This window comes from Cibotium barometz, chromosome 19, assembly GCF_041138505.1.
Source record: "Cibotium barometz isolate CiBa-2024 chromosome 19, ASM4113850v1, whole genome shotgun sequence".
Lineage (NCBI taxonomy): Eukaryota > Viridiplantae > Streptophyta > Polypodiopsida > Cyatheales > Cibotiaceae > Cibotium > Cibotium barometz.
In genome coordinates, this window is record NC_141064.1 from 28,455,532 (window position 1) to 28,478,348 (window position 22,817).

Consider the following 22,817-nt stretch of genomic DNA (forward strand, 5'->3'; position numbering starts at 1 on the left):
GAATTTTGACACCTCAGTGTGGGAATCTCCCCTCATGAAGTAGGCACCTTTTTCTCATCATTATCCCTAATTCTTAATTAATAAAATGAGATATTTTCATCTCTCCTCTCTCCTGTTTCAAAACTAGATCCAAAAAGTAAGCTAAACTGACCCAGAGAACTGGTCAAAAATTGACCAAATTGATCTGGAAAATTCTAGAATCAGTTTGCTTGGTTAGAGACTCACTTTTTCCTATAAATAAAAGCCTTCCCCTTTGTAAAAGCTTAATGGTGTTTATGCACTGTTACTCTACTCCTGTCGTCCTGAGCCATCTACATTGAATTTTTTAATAATTCAATTGTTTTTGGCCTGATCCTCTCCAAAGTGAATTGGTGGCCACTCTTGCTTCAAACAAGAGTAGAACCCTCAATCCCTCAAGCCAAAGGAGAGCTTACAAGCTCCATGTAAGCTAATTTCCTTACTTTGTTTAATGAAAAATCTATAGTTTTCTTGATTTTTATGTTTTGCAAATGTTTGAATTAAATTCAAATGCTATGCCTTTGATAAAAAGGCCACCCCTTCTCTTCTTTACATTCCAACCTTTCTCAATCCTAGAAAGATTAACTAAGTGATTAATTAAACCCTTCTTATTGCTTACTCTCTTGAATTTAGAAAATTATGTAGATTAGAGTTCTATAATTCTAATTTGGGTTAATTAAATTAAGTTAAATAAAGTTAAATAAAGAAAGATAAAAATGAGAAATGATCAGCCATACAAAGGAGGTTATGGTAAAATTTTCTTTATTTAATTAAGTTAAATAAAGAAAGATAAAAATGAGAAATGGTCAGCCATACAAAGGAGGTTATGGTAAAATTTTCTAGAATTTTGTGAAAAAGAAAGTTTTTTTTATGTTATTCCAAAAGAGTAATTCCCACTATTTTTGCATCTAAAAGAAATATTCTAATTACTCCATGTACATATTCACCTATGACTATGCATGGATATCACTGATATTAATTATTAAATTTGATTTTTATGCATGGAAAGATGCATAAAGGAATTTTTTTAATTACAAAAGTGTTATTCTTATTAAATTTGATTTTTATGCATTGAAAGATGCATAAAGGAATTTTTTTATTACAAAAGGGAAGCAAAGGCATGACATGCTTGGAGTCACACCATCATTGGAGGAGATAAAGACACAAAATAAACAAAAAATAGATGAAGCAATGTTTGAGATTTCTTCTTTTGGAAGTGAGAATGATCTAGAATTTCAACTTGTTCCTAAAACTATCGGAGACTACACTACCTTGTCAAAGGTTTTCATAAGGTGTCCATTGGATGATAAGTGGCTATCATTGTTCCCAAAGACAGGTTCTTTGAGATTGTGCATTATAGAGCACATGAAGTCAAAGCTTCATATGAAAGCCGCTACTAAAGGAGATGGTGATGAGCTTAAGAAAGTAGGCCGCCCAAGTAAAGTAATGGTCTTGGACAAGAATCAAAGAAATCTGATTGGTTTTTTTAAACCAATCCAATCCACAGGTACTTAATTCAAGAAAAGGACATTTGTTTTTTTTAACAATGAAATTTTTACTCTAACTAATAGTTTTCACTATGTTTGATATGTAGATGCTTCCAATGCATCAGGTTCTAAGTTGCCACAAAGACCTTCAGGTATACAGCTTTAACAAGTCTTGGTATTTTTTGGCATTATGGATTTGTTTTCATCTTTCTTTTAATAATCATTATTCTATGAAGAGAACAATAGAATTTATGTACTGTGCAGAGAAGAGTTTGCTTGCTACTCTTTGTTGGGGATTTTGGCAAGGATCATATAAGTTTAGAAACCACATGATCAATGTAAAGTGTTTCTTGGATGATAGTAGAGGAGGTGTGCATTGTGGACTTGTGAGCCAAGCACAAAGGCAGTGATTTTATTGGGAACAGAGCTTGCTGAGATGGCACATTTTGTCACAATGATTGCAAGCGGGTAAGTTTGGAGGGAGTTCCCTTCTCCAATCTCCAGTGCTCATCATATGCATCCATTCCCAAGGAGAGAGACTTTTGCATGTGTGTGTATCGAGACATGCAGTCTAGAGGGGAAAGAGGATTAAGAGACATTGGAGGTGGTAGAAGATTGGATTACTTGACTCATTCTGAGATATTGAGAATTGCTAGGACTAAAAACATAATGGTTCGACGACTCAAAAAAGAAATATGGTTCACAAGGACAAAGGTTGCTACTTTGAGTGTAAAGGTGAGAAGTCTTCAAGAAAGTGTTTCTGAAGCCTTGGTACGAGGAGATGTAAAGAAGTTTTGCACTGATATTGTGAATGCACATAAGCATGGCTTATTTGAGGGGAAGAAAGCTTTGTGGGACTTTTTTCATCGACATCTCTCAAAACATAGGAAGAGTGGGTCAAGGAAAGCGATATTCTGATACAACAAAAAATCTCTTTGAAGCTGTAAAGATTTGGGGAGGTACAAGATTGCATAACTTTCTCTCCATGAATCTTCAAGGTCCACATCTTTCAACTACATCTAGGGCTATGAGAAAAGCTCTTTGTTATAGGACCGGATTGAGAGAGGATGTATTCAAGCATGTGGTAGAAACATATAAGCATCATATGTTGAAAAATGGGATTTGCATGGGAAGTGTACCTATCATTGTTGCTGAAGATGAGACTATGATCAAGAGGATGGTGAGGTGGATAGCAAGAGATGACCAACTTGTTGGTTTTTGTGGAAAGAAGATAGATCACACATGCATTTCAAATTTCATAGTACATGTTGGAGATGGTGAAAATGGTTATCAAAGAATTGTTGATGCATTTGAGCATAATGTGATTGCCCACTATGCAAGAGTATTGATTGCAAATCCTCTTGCTGAATGCTTGCCAAAGTTAGTTCTTCTTATACAACTAACTTGTAATAGGTTTGACTCTATGTCCATCAAGGAGCAATGGAAAGAAGTCAATTTGCATTGGAATATGTATGTGAAGGATGTGATTGGACCAATACTTGGTCATGCTTCTGATGGAGATTCAAGGCGAAGAAAGCTTATGGTTGAAGATTATAGCTCTCTTACAGGTGTTCGATACTCAATTCCTTGGAAAAGTTGGCCATTCACAGCTTCTATGGAAGATGATGGAAGCATCATTGGATTACATGACCAAGATTATATACATAATGGAAAGAAGATGATTAATCCTCTAGATAATGCATCTAAAAGATTAGTGCTTGGTATGATCTTGTCACCTTGAATCATGTAGCCTTGGTATATCAAAGTTTCAAGGTTGATGATCATGGTTTGCAAGAAAGAGATATAGAGAGAAAAGATAGACAAAATTGGAGATCAGCACAGAGGATAGCCAGATGTAAAGTTCAAAATTGTTTAGAGCTCTTGCAGATGGGATCCAATCATCGTCAAGAGCGAACACTTGGTACAAAGGTGTATCTCTCAATTGTGGCTCTCAATTGTGGCAGCATACATTGATATTTTTCTATCTCCTACGCTCAACTTGTATGAGCGTGTGAAAGCTGCTAGAATGGTATCCTTCTTTTAGAGGTAGAGAATTCATGTTATCTATTGAACATATATAAATAATTAACTGATATTGTATGTTCATGTTGTTGCTATGGTAGCACCATTATGTCTTATTAATCAATTGACTTATGATGTTTTATTAGGATTTGGCGCATGTGGATCACCAAGCATGATGTATATACGCTCAAGCAGAACTTCATTAGTAGAGAAACTTTCATGGACATCCAATTGTCATGTCACTTTGTGGTTCTTCTCATAAAGATCTTCAGAGACAGATATAGTCACTTGGCAGTTCCTTTATCTTCTACGGGATCTGATGCTTGTGAGAATTTCTTTAGTAAAGTAGGTGGAATGGTTAGCAATGAGAGGTGTTATGATGGTTGTGACTTGTTGAGTAATGCAGGAGCATTGAATAGAATTTCAGAGTTTCAAGCAGGTTCAAATCTAAGTTTTTCGGCAGCTCACTCAAAGCAAGAAAACATATGGGTTGATATGAATCATATGCTTGGCATTCCTTTGGCAAATTTAAATGACTACACGGCTGTGAGTAGTACTGATGAACAGATTGTATATGCATTAAAGGAGGGTTTAGCAGAAGCAAAGGTCATGTGTCGCGAGCTTGGTATGGAAGGTGAAGCTTCATGGGGTGCCTCATGGGAAGAAAAAGATATCTTAGAGCATCTTGAAAACAATGCACATGACAATCTTGAAGAAGAAGAAGTTTCATTGGATGATTTTGTTGGAGATGTAATCATGGATACAGTATTGGATGTTGATGAAGAGGATACAATTGCACAAAGTGAGCTTCGCCATGTCATGGATTCTATAGTTGACAAAATGAGGAGAATGTGGTGAGCCAAATATCACCTTTTGTGGAAGTTGATGGGGGAAGACTTTGTGCAAGAGCACACTTGTGAGCCAATTGAATGGAAATCCAACATTATCAAAGGATAGATTAACAAGGGTTAAAAGTGGAGTATCTTTCTCATTTGAGATGAAGTCAAAACCTCAAACCAGTACTTGCCTTGGAATAGGATATGATTGTGCGGTTCTATTTGAAGATATTATACTTAGAGATAATACAAAGCTCAAAAGAAGAGGCAAGGTTGCAAATACTAGTCAAGGGGTCAAGAAAGGCATATGGTACCTCACAAGAGTAATGAGTATGAGAATGAAGCTAGGAAATGGTATGAAAGAGACAAGGGGCCCTTTTGATCTTATAGATCATCCTCCAAATGTGGAGATTCATCTAGCATGGTATCAAAAAACCAAAGGAAGTAGATGCTACACATATGATCTTGTTGATAATCAATCAATGTCCTTGGAATCTATAATTGCTCTGGAAAATTCGAGCTATGATCCAATATCAAAGAAATATCAACTTGATCCCAATGACTATAAGATCTTCAACGACTATGTAAAAGATACATAAGGTAATTTGAAGCGCATAGAGTAAAATACAAATCTATAATAGTTTTAATGTGTTGTCCTTATGCATTAGTATTAAATTAATAATCTTGTTTTTCTTTGCAGGTTGAAAGCTGCTATGTATACATTATAAAAAAATGCTACCAAGAAATATCAAGTAACTTTTGTGGTCATCTAGTTATTGTGTGATTTGAGTTTTAGAGTCATAAACATTTATGACCATTTTGGGTGTAATTTGAGTTTTAAGGTCATAAACTCTCTCCATCACTCATGTGCACGAAGCAGCTTGCAACCACACTTGGCAATAGCCAGTAGTTTTGGGTCCATCTCAACCACCAATATGCAGTAGAAAAGGCATATGGCTGCATTGGCAATCCTTTGATGGTGAAGAAAAGTATATGTATTGATAATCTTATGGTAATGAAGCAAAGTACATTGCAGCATTACAGTTTTGGAGGTATCTTCAACATGTATTTCATTCAAGGATATCTATGAAGGAAAGTACTTTCAAATACATACATGTAATGCTTGTGTTGTTGCTACTCTTTGCTAAGTTCACTCATTCATGTGTACTGTAATTTGTGACTGTTAGTATCAGGAGTTTCAAGGTGCTTGGTAAGAGGTTAAACCCAAGTTTTTCTTAGAGCAAAAAATTAAATCTTTAATTTTTGTTTGATTTTTTTTCTTGATTTGTATTAATCATAGTGTGGGAGGGGGGGAGTTGGCACTCTCCCATGGTTTTGGTAGAGAGATTCAACTCCCCTCCTTCCAAAGAGAGCTTGGTGTCCGCTTGGTGTAGTCACTTTAAGTGTAAAGGGGTTCGATTCCCCTACTCTCTCTCCTCATGTGGTAAGGGGGCACGGGCACTCAAAAACATTGCAACACATACTTCGATGGTATCCAAGTGCCATTACATAAATCACTTTGTGATATGACCATTTTGATACCTTTAATTGCTTAGGATAATTCCAACTTTTAAAAAGAAAGTTAGTATATGTTCTATGAAGATTTACATTTAGAAAGGGGATACATAAAAAGTCATACATGTATATATCTTATAAGCTTAAATAGGGGGATATATTAGTCTTACAAGCTTCATAAATAGGGGTTTTTTTAGAAGTCCTTGCACGCAAGTGACATGTCTTCTTTACTATGAGTGAACCCCCCGTGTGTAACATGCATAAGATTTCTTATTAGGTCGAGACACCCTTGTAACACTATGCAATAACTCTTTGTATGTTCTATGGGATCTTTACATGGTTCTATGCTTTTCATGGTCATGAAAAAGTGTTTTTCACGGTATAACCAATTCATGATGTATGAAACCACCTTTGTTGAAGCATAAGGGGATCTGAAGTGGATGCTAGCCATGCAAGAAGAGTATGACTCCATCCTAAAAAACCACACTTGGGACCTTATAAGTTGTTCTCCAAGGCATAAGGCAATTGGCACTAAGTGGGTTTACAAAGAAAAATACAAATCTAATGGTACTTTTGAAAACTACAAGGCACGGGTGGTCATCAAAAGTGCAAGGGGGATGGCCTATTCTCCAAATGGATATAAAAGCTACTTTCCTCAATGGGAACCTCAAGGAGGAGGTATACGTGGAATAGCCACCTGGGTTTGTGGTTCATGATTCTAAAAGAAAAGCTTGTAGGTTATAAGAGGCACTCTATGGGCTAAAAAAAGGCCCCACGAGCATGGTATTTGAAGATTGATCTTTGTGAGTATTAGTCTCTTTTGCAAATCTTTAGATGAAAATTCATATTTCCTTTATGATCAAGGGAAGTATATGGTCATGTTGTTCTCTATGTAGATGATTGCCTTAGAAAAAGATCTCACAAATACAACACATGCTTAATACATAGTTTGAGATGGCAGATCTTGGGCTCACGCATTATAAAATGTTTCGGATTGAGGTTTGGCAGAAGTGAGATAACATTTTTCTCTCTCAATAGAAATATGTAGGTGAGATACTCAAGGTATTTGGTATGACCAAATGCAAGGCACTTAGTACCCCAATGGAGGATAATGTAAAGCTGTCCATTGGAAACACCTCAGACTTGTGGATGAGACCTTATACTAGAAACTGATTGTTGATAGTCTTAACCTCTTGTGGATGAGACCTTATACAAGAGACCTTACAAGAGATCTTATACAAGAAATTGATTGGTATTCTTATCCTCTTATGGATGAGACCTTATATAGGAAACTAATTGGTAGTCTTATCCTCTTGTGTAATAATACTAGACCAAACATCACTTTTACTATTGCAGTTTTGAGCAGGTTCTCCAACAGGTTCTCTTATGGATGAGACCTTATATAGGAAAATAATTGGTAGTCTTATCCTCTTGTGTAATAATACTAGACCAAACATCACTTTTACTATTGCAATTTTGAGCAGGTTCTCCAACAGCAGGCACCAAGAGAATCTTTAGAAAGCAAGTATGTGGGTGTTGTGATACATCGAAGGTACTCAAGATTATAGCATCACCTATGCCAGCGGGCAAGACCCTCAGTGGCTTTGTGACTCAAATTAGGCAGGTGACTCAAACACCAGGTGCTCAGTATAACTGTGTATTGTTTTTCTCTTAGTTTAGGGTATTATCTAGGCATCGAATAGCTTATGTTTATACGGCCTCCATTATGAGGAGGAGTAGCCATGGTTGAGTAGGTTTGTGGGCACTCAGCATCCCTATATTCACACGAGAAGGTAGCCTATGAGATGAGATTGTTTAAAGATGACTTAGATTAGATTTGGCACACTACTAAATAGGCTACATACTACGCTAGACCGTTATATCTCATAATGGTCCCACACGTGGAGTAGGTATAATTTACTCTTTGAAACCCTATCCTGACATTATACGGCTGAATGGGACCCAAGATGATCGTGGGAGTTGGGGCACTGCTATGCAATGTCTAGTACCTATTTTTGGGGCGAAGCCTACACTATGGATGGTGGCACCAACTAAGACCGTAGACCTATACGGTCATGTCAAGGCCACCCTGTGTATACATGCCTATATAGATACATGGCCAATCCCTTCTCCACACAATGCATCAGTCATCATTGTGAGTTTACTCCCTAGCTTCTACTAGCATACAACCTCTATCTTCATAGTTCTAGAGGAGCCTTCACGAAGCTCACTTCACATGAGCACATAGGTATAGGAATTTGCCATCTTTTGTATCACACTTGAGTTGTGAAATTTGAGTTTTAAAGTTTTGTGCATTGAAAGATCCTACATTTTTTTAGTGTTCTCTTGTATACACCACATGTTGTATTCTCTTATAGCATGTTTAAGCACATAGGGTGACCTCCCAAGAGCTTTTTTCTCTCTACATAATTTTGAATATTTGGCTGTACACATAGTTAAAGTTGTTTAGGAAGGTAAGCTAGGCTACTTGGCCGTGCTTGGCCTCCCTTAGGGACTCCATAATGTTCGTAGGTGTACTCAAGATCCCTCTTTGCATGCATCTTAGAAACAAAGAGAGACAAATAGTTAAAGTTGTTTAGCAAGGTAAGCTAGGCTACTTAGGCCTAACTTAGAGACTCCATACTACATAAAGGTCCATACCTTCATTCCAAAGAAAATTAAAAATTTTATAAGGAGGCTAATAATATCTTTGAGAACTTTTGTAATTCCTCTTTTTATCTTCACATTTATAACTTATTTTTTATAAAAAAGATAGAGAAAACCTTAATTCACATCTCTGCAATAACAAAATGCCATGAGATGATCTCACCACTTCTATGCCCAAGAAATCTCACCCAAATCCTTCATCTCAAACTTCTACTTCAAAAGCCTCCTGACATCATGTATGTCAACATCACTATCACCAGTGATAATCAAGTCATCGACATAGATGACTAACAGCATGATCCCTCTATCTTTTTCACATAAAGTGAAAATTTTACATTGGATATCTAAAATCCAATGGTAAAAAGATACCCTCGATCTTGTTTGACCATGCTTTGGGTGCCTGCTTCAAGCCATACAAGGCTTTGTGTAACTTGCACATAAAATCTGGGTGTGCATCACTCTCATAACCTGGTGGCTGCATCATGTATACTTCTTCTTGCAAATCACCATGAAAAAAGGAATTCTTTATATCCACTTGTAAAGACCAACCCTTTGTTATAGCCATAGCAATGATAGCTCTCATAGTTGCCATTCTTGTAACCACGTTAAATGTCTCCTCATAGTCAATGCCATAAGTCTGCGCATAGCCCTTGGCAACTAATCTTGCCTTATACCTACTCACTGAACCATCAACGTTATGCTTGACTTTATACACCCACTTACATCCAATTTCCTTCTTTTTCTTAGGCAAAGGTACTAAGTCCCATGTTGTAGTTACATCCAATGCTGCCATCTTCTCATTCATTTGTATCCAATGCTGCCATCTTCTCATTCATTTGTATCCAATGCTGCCATCTCCTCGTTCATGGCATCTTTCCATTTTTTATTTCCAAGTGCCTGCTCAAAACAAGTGGACTCCAACTCATGTATTGCTTTAACCATGTAAGCATAATGATGGGCTATATATCCATCATATCTCAACCTGTCAACAGGGTACCTAACCCTCGTAGACTTGCGTACACCTAGATCACTGCTGTCAGATGTCCTCAAAACAACAGCTTGATTCTCCTTACACCAGGAGTAACCACAGACAAAATGCCCAGCTCCTCACATCAAGGCGCTCTTACTTAGAGCCACTAGAATCACCATCCACATATGAGTGACTTGCTGACAAATCATGCACAAAAGGTTGATCTACCTTTTCCTTCCCTTTGCGTGATACATGTGTATCTACATCTATCCTCAACCTACTTGGCCATGGACTAACATTGGATCCACTGTTAGAAGACTCTCCAGGTCCACTAAGCACCTGATTACTGCTTTACATGCGGTGCAACATCAAGACTTCTTACATCTGTATCTTTTGTTGCCTTCATCGTCGCTGGTGCATACCAGCTACTCATCTTGTCTAGACAACATCTCTGCTTACTCGTATCTCACAAGTGGTAGGGTTATAACATCTATAACCTTTATGCTTCATAACAAAACCAATAAATATGTAATTCTCTGCCTTTGGATCCAACTTTGTTATTTCTTCATTAAGAATATGCACATATGCAATACACCCACTTTCAAGTGAGACACATTTGGTCTTATGCATGCAAACTTTCATAACGGCATCATACCATAAACAGATACAGTGGGTGTCCTATTCATAATGTACATAGCAATTGCTTACTGCTTCTGTGCAAAAATGATGTGGCATATTCTTTTCAGCCATCAAGGCACGTGCCACTTCTACAATGTGCCTATTTTTTCTTTATGCAACACCATTCTGTTTGCAGAGTGTACCTGCATGTAAATTGTCTCTTGATTCCCTGCTCTCTAAGAAAATCACTGAATTCAACCCACACTTTCCTAGTGTGGTCATCACCAATGAATGTAACATAATACCTACAACCAATCGTTGCAGTCTTGGTCGGTTCCCCTTTACCTCACCTATATGTCAATATCTTATGTTACATCACCAATGAATGTAACATAATACCTGCAACCAATCGTTGCAGTCTTGGTCGGTTCCCCTTTACCTGACCCATATGTCAATATCTTCAATGACACTTGTTTCATGCACAAACATGGTTGCCTTTACCTCAGACATATTTACATCCAAAGTAAACATCTTGCCATTTCTATTACCCTTTGCAACCAAGCAACACAAATTTTTGAAGTTTTTCGCAAAACATCCTTGAGGATTAAACCTCACTTGTGGACCCTGCTCAACTATCTGTCCAACAAAAATCAGGTTCTTTATAATATTTGGAACATGAAGTATATCTGTCAAGTACTTTATTTTGCCATCCTGCATAGACAATGACACTTTACCAACATGTGCAATGGGATGTGTAGTATCATCACCTAACTTGTTTTTTTCATTTTTTGCATGTCTCTAAACCACTCACTGTGAGACTAGTCATGTAGTTAGAGGCACCAAAATCCACATACCATATATCTTGAGATCTTGACACATCTCTTGTTGTGGAATTGAGCATGTGCTGCATCACAAACAGCTGCTCACTTCTGTCATCACCACCCTATTTACTAGATGATGCATAGTTGCCTTGCTACAACTTTCCACTTTTAATGTCATTCTGCTTTTTATAGCAATCCTTTACTATGTGCCTTGGTTTGCCACAATAATAGCACTCTATGCTATTTGCACTCTGATTTCTTTACCAATCACCTCGGCCTCTTTGGCTCCCCCTGCCTCTAGACTAGCCTCTTCCACCTGTCTAGATGATTGCTGCTACTACGAATCATTAGACTGTTGTCCAGAATTCTAGTTTCCTTGTTGGCCACCACCTTGGCCTCAACCATGACCTCTACTTCTGCCTCTGAATTAGAGTAGAAGGTATGTTCTGATGTGTTCTTGCTTTGTGAAGATGATTCCTCACCTAGAGACTTTTCTTCTGTAGATACCAAGTCTTGAAAGTTGGGAATGTTCTCTCTGATTGCAATGGAGGTCTTGAATGACTTGTACTCTTTTCCAAGCCCATTAAAATAGACACTCACCAAATCATCATCTTTCAGCACTACATTGATATGTATACTTTTCTTTTCTACACTATGCAGCTCTTGTTTTACCTGCAGTTTCCTTACCTTTGTATTAGTTTAGAACATCTGCACTAGGTTTTGCCATGCAACTACTGGAGTGTTGATATCCTATATGTGTCTATGAAACTGATCAAAAGCCAATACATGACTTTCCTTACACCTTGATTCCAATCCTTGAATGCCTTTAGGATCTGGAATCTACCTCCATGCATAACAATAAACCTTCAAATGTTGGTGCATTTTTGGATCGTGGGGTGAAGGTAGAAGGTAGCCACACATGATGTAAACAAGAGATGACCAAGCTAAGTGTAATGCCATCATCAAGTTCACATGTATACTAGTAGTCTAGCCCACACTAGATTATAGATTTACTCAATGGCCACTTGTGCCCAGGTGCCTAGCCACTTATAAAGTTTGTATAAATGATAACTCATCTAATGAGAATGGGAACTTCTTCTTCTTTCCTCTATCTCTTATATGTGAGTGAGAGAGTGTGAGCTTGAGAGCTTTCTTCTCCACCTCCATAGCTTCCTGTTGTGAGAGGGGCAAGCTATCAAACATTGTTCGGTGTGACAAGCAATGGGAGCTATGCTACTACACATAGCAGTTGACCTCCCTTGGGAAGTTGAATATGGGTATAATCTTAAACCCCACGACACATTAGTTGGTAAACCTAAACCTTAAATTTTATCTACTATGGGAGTATGTCAACCCTATTTCCCAAATGCTTAAGTAATCAAACAGGAATGCATTGAACACACACACTCCCATATATCAAACTTAAGGTTTAGGTTTACTGATTAATGTGTTATGGAGTTTACGATACCCGTATTCAGCTTCCCAAGGGAGGCCTTCCAACCGCTATGTGTTATGGAGTTTACAATACCCGTATTCAGCTTCCCAAGGGAGGCCTTCCAACCGCTATGTGTTATGGAGTTTACGATACCCGTATTCAGCTTCCCAAGGGAGGCCTTCCAACCGCTATGTGTAGCAGCTAGCTTGAATCACAACTCCCACAATCACCAAATAATGTTTGATAGCTTAACCAAGGACAAGTCCCTCTCACAACAGGAAGCTATGGAGGTGGAGAAGAAAGCTCTTAAGTTCACACTCTCTCACTCACTCTCACTCACACATAAGAGATAGAGGAAAGAAGAAGAAGCAAGAGCTCTCAATTCTCACACAAGGGAAGTGTCCATTCTCATTAGATGAGTTATCCTTTATACAAACTTAATAAGTGGCCGAGCACCCAAGCACAGGCGACCATTGAGTAAATCTAAAATCTAGTGTGTGTAGACTACTACTATACATGTGAGCTTGATGCCAGCATTACACTTAGCTCAATCATCCCTTGTTTACATCATGTGTGGCTCATTAGAGTGGGAAAATTCATAAGATGTGCATTAAGTGCAAAAAACAGCTCAGGTGGGTAAAATTACAAAAGTGAACCAAATTAATAGAACCTATAATTCCCATCACTCGTTAATGGCTCTGAAGGCTTCAAAAAACTTTTTGTGGGGCCCGTCAAAGCCGTTCGCCTAGTTAACTTCCATAAATGGAGTTAACATCTCTCCTTGCCTCATATAGTCCGTCCTTGGACGACCTATGCAATTAAAGGGGTTGGTTCATGTGTCGATGTAGAAGAATATCTGGACATGGAAGTTTGACTTGAAAGTTTGTCCACTTGTGTCGATGAAGCGCATCACAAATCTTTGATGTAACTAGGTTTTTTGGTTGTAAATGTCAGCTTCCAAGGTCTTGATATGTATATGGAGTGGGCTTTTGCTGTGAACGAGGTTTCAAATGTTAAGTGAAGAGTGCCTAATACATGCGCTTGAAAAATTCAAGCACCTATATGCTTCACAAAAAGAAAACAGAATGTTGTGGAAGTAAAGCATATTTATGGATTCTTTAACTGATAGGTCATACCTTGGGCCAGTAGTACCACCACCAATGTCCCCCTATCTGAAGACAGAAGGGCTTTTGCTAGCGAGATTTCAAAGGAATCTTTTTTTTTCTTTCCCTTTTTCTCTTTTTTTTAATAAAAATAAAAATAGTCAAATGGTAGTAAATGTGAGCACATACAAACAACGTGCCAGTGCATGACTTGATGCTAGACCATACCTTTGATCGAAAAATCTCAGGTGACCCTTAACAAGCATAACTATGCCAATGGTTAGAAAGACCATTAGTGAGACAATAGATGTTTTTGTATTTGTTTATTTATTTTTTATTTTTTTAATAAAATAAATAAATAATTAAAGTGCAAAGTGAAGAAAGAAAATGACTATGCTCTCTGCCCAACAAGATAGATGGTGACTCTAACCCTTATATTTACATTTTATCGTGCGTACTTAGCACTTAGGTTTAGAGGAAATAATTGGCATATACTTGCCAATGTAGTTGTCATAGTTCCAAAGAGTATCGTGTTCTTTTGAATGCCTTGTAGGGGGGCCAAAATTTTGTATCCACAATAGCCTCAAAATTACACAACACATGCCCAGGTAAAAATCTGAGATGATGGAAGTAGAAAGCTGCTTGATCAGAGTTACGCCCATCATTAAGATCATAAAGTAACTCCTAAGCTCCCCATCTTGTACCTTTGTGAGGCACATCTATAGAGTGATCAATAAATACATAAATCTAATGGTACACCTACAAAAGTTGGATCTAGAATCTACCTCCATGCATAATAACAAGCCTTTCAATGTTGGTACACTTCGTGGATTGTAGTGATAGTAAAGGGTTTAATAAACTTTGGTTGATTAATGATGCAATGTGGATTCTTGTCCCTCTTATCTATAAATTCTTTCTTTGTCCATCTTTTAGGATATGGCATATAACATGGATCAACCCTTAAATTATAGGGGGAGTGTAAGTAAGCAAAGGCAAATTGTTCTACCTGCAAATACTGCTGTCTCCATTCAGGTTGTTCACCCTTTCATCCTTGGATCCTTTCACTATATCTGGGGGGTAAAGCATATCCACCTCTTCCTTCTATTGGATGATCTTTCTTCCATCTATCAAATGCATGCTCTATAAGAAATGCCACTATTTGTAAATCCGATAGGTCAGCTAAATGAGGGTTCTTGAATTGTATGTTATGGGCTATAGGCACCCATAAATCTATAGCCTTCCATTTATGCTTTTCTATGTATTCTTTCATATTTCCCACGGGTGGATAAGCTAAGTATGGCCTCTTTTCAATCATTTTGGTTGTGGGAGTTTGTACTCCAAGGGAGGGATCATAAGGAAAAGGAGTGTCAAATGTGGTTGCTTGCATTAATGCTTGGAAACCATGGATTCGATTCTGTGATCACCTCCAAGTAATCCTTATCTTGTAGAAACTCGAAACATCTTCTCCTGAAAATAATTATTTAATACTGTTAGTTGCCATGGGAATGTCCCCAAACATTTTGTGTCTACTTTATTCAGCTGACACCTCTCTGCAGAAGTGTTGGGATCAGCTTTCCCTACCATATACTTCTTCATCCTAGCATTGGTCATGGTCGTGCAAGTCATAATCCTAGTGTTTCTCTCCTCTTGGCGGCACAAAAGGTACAGTTCATAAACCACTTGCACACTCTGTGAAAGAGCAGGAGCTTCTAAGTGATTTGAATTTGAAAAGCACAGATAGGTTAAGTTTCACAACCTTTGTTCATTTTCCTATAAGCTAATTGTAAGATCCCATAAGCTATGATATTTATTTTGTAATTCATGGATTTCTTGTGTGTTCACTTGTTGGGGATAATTTTCCAAATCAATATAGATTTCTATAACTGCATTTGAAAGCATATTCTTTAAATATTTGTCTATGTTGTAGAGCAGTTTGACAAATACCAAGGGATGGTAAAAGGGGTTATTCCTGCTAGTGCTAGTAGACATTCCTCACTTCCTGTATACCATATACTTCTAACCACTAAACATTGTCTTCAATCCATGATGAGTGGCTTTGATAATTGTATAATTCAGGAGGAGCTAACAACACTAATGGTGAATCACTCTCATTCCATACATGTGTTAGCATAATGTTCCTAGCCCAAGCTCTGAAATTGAGGATAATTAAATAAATGCATAGGCAAGATCAAATAATCTATGACATCCTACAACCTGTATTAATCACCAAAGAACAACCCAAAGGTGGGCACAACATAATGTGATAGATATGACATTAAGGTCTGCATATTTTCTCGTGTCAAGTCCTAAAAATTTAACTACAGGGTGATTACTGACACATTGAAGCAACTTAACAGCATTTTAACTAATGTGTAAATGTTTCTGGGTGCCACTAGTGCTGACTGAAGAAAGTAAGTGTTTGACCAGCTAATATCCTAGATAAAGCAAGGCCTTTCTTCTTTGATTCTTTCCAAAGTGCATTCCAAATTTAATACCTCCTTAGCAGCCACTTCCTTCCTACTTTCCTAGTTCTCCCTTTCTTGATTAAAGATATCCTAAGTGCCTAGCATGTGTTGCTCTATGCTGGTGAAGAGAGTTCGTATTTCAATTCCAAACTTTTTGGTTTAGATCTCACAATTCTGAATGAGAGTCACAATAGCTATAGATTTTGCATCAATAGTGAGTGCTTCTTGAATTGCTTCTAGGTTGGCCTTCAATCTCTAGAAAAACTACTCCAGTTCATATACTACCCATTGAGCATTATGTAACCACCTTTTTCATTCATCTACGAAGTATTGGGCCTGGCTCCTGTATTTCTTCTTGAGATTTAATTGCTACTTTTTGGTCAGTAGCGTTTTCTTATCTACTTGGTTGACTCTCAGGTGTGCTTCGGCCAAGAGCAGTTGAGAAGATAGATATATTATAAGGATAGGTAAATTTATTTAGTTTCTTCATCTTATCCTCATCCACATCTAGGTTTTCAGGCTTATCCTGGAAGTAATCATGAATACCTTCTGCTAAATCTATCTCTTCCTCTTCCTTCAGTATGGGGTAGTTAAGGTGAACAAAATCAAATGCCCTTGAACCCTATGCTTCTAGACTTTCTAAGTGGGTGCATAGTAGAAGGTACAACTTCCATATCGCTAATTAGAAATATTTGATGTTTCTAATATTCATATAATTGTAACAAGACCATGCCTCATAGAGCCCATATATGGTCATCCAAGTTATGCTATTGGCTATATAATCCCTAGGACAAGGAGAATCAAATGATAGATTTTTTGGCAAACCTAAGCGTATTATCTCTTCATCTTCTGTGAATTTTTGAGATTGCATTAAGACTCTCATCCATGCTCTGAAGTTAAGTACTATAGGATGAATGGGAACTACAAAGATGTCTTTAGCATTTTTTAGCTCTAGGTCATTGTGAAAAATGGCCATTATTAATATAGGTACATTGTATCTAGACATTCTTTGGAGGACCATCCATTCTATATCTTTATGTATAATGGTAGACTCAAAATCAATTTCTTTTTTAGTAGTGAGGGATAGAAGAAGAGCTAATGTGAAAAAGGATTGGGTTTGTGCAGGGTTTCTAGGTGTGACCACTAGTGTAGCCAATTGATTTTGCATGATTTTCAATAGTATCTAGTTGCGCACCTTGGTCATGTACTCCTAAGGACCATCCATTCTATATCTTTATGTATAATGGTAGACTCAAAATCAATTTCTTTTTTAGTAGTGAGGGATAGAAGAAGAGCTAATGTGAAAAAGGATTGGGTTTGTGCAGGGTTTCTAGGTGTGACCACTAGTGTAGCCAATTGATTTTGCATGATTTTCAATAGTATCTAGCTGTGCACCTTGGTCATGTACTCCTAAGGATGACTCTCCTTCATTACGTTCTGCTAGTCTTAACTAATAGGAATATAACTCCTTGCTCTTTTCTTCTACTTTTGCTTTGAATCTAAGGCATTCCTTTTCTGCTCTCTCTAGTTGTGAAGAGAGTTCCTTCTTCTTTGAATCTAAGGCATTCCTTATGTGCAACTCTCTCTAGTTGTGAAGAGAGTTCCTTCCTTCTACTTCTCAATACTGCCTTCTTTTCCTCTTCTTGATGTTTTTACTTGGCTTCATGTTTTTTTTTTTACTTGGCTTCTCTTCACAACTCTTCTCTAGTTGTGAAGAGAGTTCCTTCTACTTCTCAATACTTCTTAGTACTGCCTTCTTTTCCTCTTCTTGATGTTTTTATTTGGCTTCATGTTTTTTTTTTTGTATCATCACAACGAGCAGTCAGCCTTTGTGTGTTGAGTGAGGACATCCGATTTCTTCTCCCAGATTAAATGTGGAAACAATGTTGGATACTCTTTTCTAGCTACCTTAAAATATATCAGATTGATCTAAAGTGACCTAATACTTGGTATGCCTGAGGTATTGTGTATGAAGAGATGATGTGCATGACCTTGATGAATTTGGACCTTGGGAACCTCTTTTTTTACTAGGCATGGACATCTGATTGGCTATGATGACCAGGCCTACCCAATTGCATTTACATAGTGCAAAAAACTCATAATTGATGTGGTTAATCAACTTAAACTACTCCAAAGGACTTCAAATTTGATATTCTTGTAGGTTCCAGCATGTATGGGGCCTATGAAAGTACTCATGAACATTTGAGTATCAGAAGACCATTTCCAGACTGGGTGTGAAGAACTGTCTGGCTCCCGAAGGCAGTATGTGAAAACTGGGTTCTAGGCCTATTTTGGCATGCTTGAAAAGTATTCAAATAGAGTCAAATTTGTTATAAATTTGATATGCCTATAGGCTAGACATCAAAAAATATGTGTACAAGATCTTGCAAGAGTTTGGCATCTAGATTTTGTGGATTTTCATGAACATTGTTCCCAGAAACCTGTCGTTGGCCTATATATCTACTTTCAATCAGATTTGAGGAAGATTCACTAGCAAGCAAGTTCATGATATAATTAAGACTTGTGGGAAACCTTATTTGATTTTGGATTTAATAGACTGCTAAAAATAGTAGTCATAAACAACTTTTGGTCTGTCATGACATAATGTTCTAATCTTTGCAGAGGGGGTACTTTAAGATGTTGAAAACTGTACTTACCTCTGTCCGTTTTGATATGAGATTTGATCTGCACCAAGACTAGACAACTTAAATCTATGTATGAAGCCTTGCTAGCATTTGAAGTGCAAAAGGGCATCATTTTACCAGGCATGGACATCAGTTTAGTCATGATGATAGATTTTGTCTGAATTTAGCCAACTGTAGTCACTTATGTGTCATTGAAAATTTGACATACTTAGGGTTTTCCAATTGGGACAAGATTTGATATCTACATATTATACATGCTTTAGGAGGTGTCTAGCTCTTATTAGCACATAAATGTCATCAAGAGGCTTCCAATAGCCCAATTTTTGGAAAATTGCTCTTTATTGGCTCAAAAACTGACAATTTCTATTTTTAGTAGCTTACACCTATCCAAATGACTCAAGCCCTTAGTATTGGCTTTTATATACTTGGAGATGCCATTTGTAAGGTTTTACTCAATTTCATTAGTATTAAGGGCATCAAACTACCAGGTGGGAACAACTTTTTATCTATTGATGTGACTAGCTAAAAATAGCATCTAAGCTTATCCAATGTGACCAATAAACTAACATGTGGCATCTCCCTGTATAGGGAAAAATCACTCTAAAACCTCATGTAAATCTGACATGTGCAAGGCATAGAACCACATATTCACTAATTTTAGACTCAATTTGCAAAATTTGGCTGTCAGTGTATGGGCTATTAGTACAACACATACCCCAAAGTGTCCAATGAAGTTGATATTTGACACAGGGCTAGAACAAGTTGATGTAAACTCACATACTTAACTGCATCTAATTTTGATACTATTAAGGCCTCCTTTTTACTAGGTGTGAATAACTTTTTACAGGGGATGCATATGGAGAAATCATGGCCCCTCAGCCCATTTTAACAGCTTGGAAAAATGGCATTACTTTCTCGGAATGATTCAAGATTTCGCATGTGCCTAGCATAGGGGTTTTTTTCCACACGTTTGAAGCCATACAGCCAACTGAGACCATTTGCCTCTCTTTTTACCAGGCGTGGACATCAAATTGGTACTGGGTGTTTCAGCATGCAAGCTACTACCTAAAACTTGTATTTTGACATGTTGAATTGCCCAAGTTACCTAAAAACTACCAAATTTTGGTATATATGTAGTTCTAGTGTAGATAAACATATGTTTATAATCAGGGTAGAAACTGATGATGGGAAGGATAGATTTTTACCAGGCGTGGACATCTTCTCCAGATTTAGCTCATTAGGTGTCCGGTGCCCACTTTGACTACCCAGAAATCATGCTAAACTTGTCTGGATTGGAATGGGGTTTGGTATGCACCTCGAACAGAGGTTTGGCAGTAGACATACCAGTTTGTGCATCAGACAGGGCATGTAAATGCTGAGTTTCTACTAGGCATGGACAAACGATTGGTCTTAGTGGCTACTGATGTCTAGCCAGTGCCCATAAGCTGTTTTGGGCTCTGTTGACTAGCTTACTTGAGTTAGAATGGTTCCAAACTTCATTTGCATGTGAATTATGATTAGATTGTCAACTTTACAAAAGCATGTTGAAAATCGAATATTAAATGCCCACCAAATGTCTAGGTGTGAATAACTTTTTGCCTTTTTTGACTTGTTTTTATAGTCCCCCATGTGACCTATTAGTGTAGCCATATGATGTAGGCATCCAATAGTGGTGAAAATTTATATGCCTGATCATTGTATTGAGATAAAGTGTTTTACCAGACGGGATCTAAATTTGAGCATCAGAGGACTTGTTTTTGGTAGTTACAGACTTGGCCTTTACATTGGATTGGCTAAAATTTACATTGGATTGGCTAAAATTTACCCCTGTATAGCCAGATAAGTGACTTGTCATTACCCAATCAAGAAAATTTCTAAACCATGGTTGGTACACATCATTTCAAGGCTGTCTGCAAGATCTTGACTAGTTTTGAGCTTATCTTGCCCTTGATTGGCTAGGCGTGTACAACTTTTTTTCATTTACCAAAAATATACTTTTTTTTGCCCGAAACTTGACATCCTTTGTTTTTTGTGATTATTCTGTGCTAAAGAATTCCTATATCAAATGTCTACTCCATTTGAGAATGGGACCTATTAAAAATAGTAAAATGCCAAAATAGAGCAATTTCAGTGTATTTTACTAAATGTTGGCCCTGCCTCCCAAGGGTAGCTAGAATTGTCTAAATAAGACTTGGTATGCCTGAGCTCCTTGATGAGATAAACTACCATACCTATTCTTGTTCAATTCTGAGATGATTTGATCCTCTTTTTATTCGAGTGTAAACAAGTTTTGCCTTATGTGCCAATCTGCCAAATCTTTGCTAGGTGGTCTTTTGGAGTGCTTCAAAAATATAGCAAATATACCCGAAATGAGCCAAGGTTTGGTATGCATCAAGCACATACATTTTTCTTACCACATGTAACTCCTTGACTACATCTTACACTGTTAGGCCCTTTTTGAACCATGCGTGGACATCTGTTTGGTCCTAGACACCTGAATGTTCCAGAAATAACCCTGACTTGTCGAGACCATAACTTGAGTTGTACAACTCCGATTGGGGTGTTGTTGTAATCAAAATTTATCTACAAAATCCAAGATTTCCATTGATGTACGTAGATTGTAAAATTGAAAATTTTTAGAAAAGTTATTACTGTTTTGGGAAATTCATCCAGGTTTTTGTGCTCACGGCCTGATATGCAACATTTGTCAAGAGGGTATTGGCAAGCTTAAAATTATGACCTGATGACCATGGGATTTAGTATGATTGTGTAACGTACCCATCTTCACTAATAAAGAAATGTCCGTGTAATTATGAGTTTTTATGGTATAAATATCAATAATTTTATTATTTGAGTCATTTCCACTTAGAATCTTCAAATTCTGAGTCCAAATTTGGAATCTGCGCGCGATTTTACCCTAATATAGGATTTTACAGCATCCAAAACGGACACCGGATCAAGCCTATATGCTAATTTCAATCATTTTAGTTATAAAACGGCGACCTTTAAACCTTAATAAATACACGACCGCACGTCCGATTGACGAACGGTCTGAACCCCTGCGACCAGGAGAACCTCCCGGACAAAAAAATTTTCGCCCCCCGGGGCGGTCCGGCACGCAAATCGAGGCGGGCGTCCCAAATTTGGGTACCCCGCCCCAAAATTTGGTCCGTACACACTTACTAGGGCGCCCGTACAATGGCCGCCCAAGAACCAAAGGACGGCCGCCCACTGTTTGGTCCACGCGTACCCTTGGGCGGACACCCACCAGACCGGATAAGGTACATGCGTACCACTCCTTTCCCAGACAACCGGCACCGTACCTTTCTCGTAGACCCATGCAGGCCACTGATCCATAGACTTTGAAGGTACACCGTCCTTTCGTCCCTGCTTTGCGCAGCGCCCGCACCCTCACCCCTCAGCTATATAAACCCCCGGGGTGCTCCTCAGTCGGCACGCACTTCTGTGTAGCGTATGCCCTGTTGTGCTGCTGTCCGTACCGCCGTAGCGTACTTGCTGCAAGTACAGCCGCCCTTGCAGCCACCCCTCTCACAGCCCCTCATTTGGCTCTTTTCAGATAAGCCAATTTTCCTCCATTCCCTCTTGCCATGGACCAGTGTCCTTAACTCTTCTCCCCCCCCCCCCGTGTGAACAGACTTACAGAGAGGCTTGCAGCCACCCCTCCCAACCCTCTCCACGTTTTTGCCTTTGGCCTTAAGGACACCCTCACAATTCCCCCCCCCCCCATTTGCGTAGACTTTAGTAAGGGATTTTTTACTCAAGCAAGGGTTCGTGCGCCATTTTCTTTTGCTCATACGGTGAGCAAACGAGCTCGGAATTCAGATCCGACTGAAGCGTTTCGATCGCAGCAGCGAGCTCTACAAGGCGACACCTACGATGGCCTCATCCCGGAGATGGCAAAATATTACCTCAAGAGACGCACGTAACAACGAGATGGAGGGAGATGCGCCCAACGCGGCTCCAGTCCCTTTTCAAGCCGCTCAAGGAAACGGTGGCCAGGTTAGATTGGTTAATTTTCAAAAGAAGAGATTTTTCCTTAAATTAGTATTAATGAATGGTATCTTTTCCTCTTAAAATGACGACATAAAAATTATATGAAATTATGAATTATGTGATGTTGTTTTCGATAAATTACGTTGAAATTGCTATCTTCATGAATTGTGAATGCTATACTTAGAAAATTGCATTGAAGAT

General features: G+C 38.1%; 1 pseudogene; it reads left to right on the forward strand.

Annotated features, from left to right (window-relative positions):
* The first annotated feature begins 1,621 nt into the window (after positions 1–1,621).
* Positions 1,622–4,385, forward strand: LOC147628414 (uncharacterized; annotated as a pseudogene).
* The last annotated feature ends 18,432 nt before the right edge of the window (positions 4,386–22,817 follow it).